Raw genomic sequence first — 2,135 nt, 5'->3', positions numbered from 1 at the left:
AAAAAAAAAAAAAAAAAAAAAAAAAAAAAAAAAAAAAGGTAAACAAGATAAACAAGGCAAATTAATTTCTCGGAAGGAGCTTGCAACAGAAGAGTAACAGATACTTAGACAAATAATATTGCTATATTGTGATCAATGTAATGCTGAGAAACTACAAGGAGCTGAAGTAACACAGCAGAGAGAAAAGTGATAACTTCCTTTTGTAAAGTTCTTTAAAAATGAGAACAGAGATCATGGCATGCAAAAAACACAGCATAGTCCTTGGTACATACTACACAGCACATTAATGTTAATATCTGCCATGAACAGCTTTGGTTTTTCATGCTACACCTTTTACCACCAGTTCTGTGGTGTTACTATTACTGTGCTTTTACAAATGGAGGCCCAAGGAGGTCAAAATTATACTGAGTTTTTTAGTAAGAGCCAGAATTAATACTCAAATATTAGACTTTAATACATTATTAGTTCTTATGTACTTTTTTATGAAAAATGTTCACAAACAGAAAGCAACCGTTTATCCGTTCTGATTTTTCAGTTACCTAATAAATCAATACCTTTATTGTCTGGCACACTATTTTGAATAAATGCTTACTAAATTAAAAATGGAAATAATTCAACAGTAAGAGCAGCATCAGTTGAAATAATAATGCTGTCTCTCTCTTTTTTTTTTTTTTTTTTGGGAAAAAGTCTTGCTCTGTTGCCGAGGGGCATGATCTTGCTCACTGCAACCTCCACCTCCTAGGTTCAAGCGATTCTCCTGCCTCAGCCTCCCAAGTAGCTGGGATTACAGGTTCGTGTCACCATGCCTGGCTGATTTTTGAATTTTTAGTAGAGATGGGGTTTAACCATGTTGGCCAGGCTAGTCTCGAACTCCTGACCTCAAGTGAACTGACTGCCTCAGCCTCCCAAAGTACTGGGATTACAGGTGTGAGCCACCTTGCCTGGCCAATAATGCTGTCTTAATGCATCTTTTCTGAAACCTTGAAATATGTAAAAAACTTCGTTATTTCAGATTTGATATGCCATTTTGATAATAGGGTGAAATAAAACAGATTGTACTTTGAAATTTCTGTGTCAGTTTGGTGCTATATAGATAACTTTCGCATATGTAGAATAATGCTAATAGGAGAAATCTGCATTATGGTGACCTTGTGAAGATTTATAACATTTATTTATTTCACAAATATTTTGAGTACTTACTACAGTTGTTTCTATCTTATCAATTGAATTTTTCTAAATAAAAACATTTTCAATTTATTTGGTTTTCAGGATCGAGGGAAAGTTCAATTTTACAATTTTCCTCTAATACATTGTTGTGCTCTTGCTTATCTGTCACCAAGCTTCCAGACTAAAACTAAGGCGGCAACTTCAAAAATAGAATACAGAGAATGCAGAAGATAACTCAGCGGTCTGAGAAAACAATGTTGTTGGACTGGTATTTTGTTAATGGAAAGTCCTCCCAAAAGCAGTGATGACATTTACTTCTGTGAAAAATTTTAAAAACATCATTGATTTTTTGGCAAAGGCCTGCCTCGAAACAGAGTGACTTCTGTGAATTGGGAGGATCTTTTAATTACATGGTGCTGACCTGAGTAGTAATTTTTCTCATTCTGCTACTGGTTTGATCACTAGAAAGGTTTTTTTTCCTTTGACTTCAAAATCTAGGGAAGCTCAAAAGAAGGAAATGAAGCAATAAAACACCGAATTGGTTTTTATTGTTTGATGACATGACCAATTAGTGTCTTGTCTTCCTCTGTTTTGATTTTAGATAACATCCAGCAGCTTGTAAATGTGATAGATTACATCTGCTTTGTGGACATGTAAGCCTCAGGAAAGGCCTGTGGTACATTTCAACAGGATTGAGAAATTTCTATTTTACATTTTATCCCCAGCCTTGCCATATATGTTAGTTAATTAAACAAAACATTCCCTTAGTGAAATATTTTTCTAATATGGTTGTTAGATCAAGATTAATAGATATATTACATATATCATATATACTGCAAAGTATAAAAAGAATTCAACTTTTCCTGCATTCACTTCATTCTTTAGGGATGTTTGTGAATTCCCTTTGTTAGCCACTTGAGAATAAAATTCCCCCTGTCAAAAAAGTACAAAATGCAATTTGCCAGTCG

This window comes from Sapajus apella, unplaced genomic scaffold, assembly GCF_009761245.1.
Source record: "Sapajus apella isolate SASKATOON/1434 unplaced genomic scaffold, GSC_monkey_1.0 scaffold36, whole genome shotgun sequence".
Lineage (NCBI taxonomy): Eukaryota > Metazoa > Chordata > Mammalia > Primates > Cebidae > Sapajus > Sapajus apella.
Note: the sequence above shows the minus strand (reverse complement) of the source record.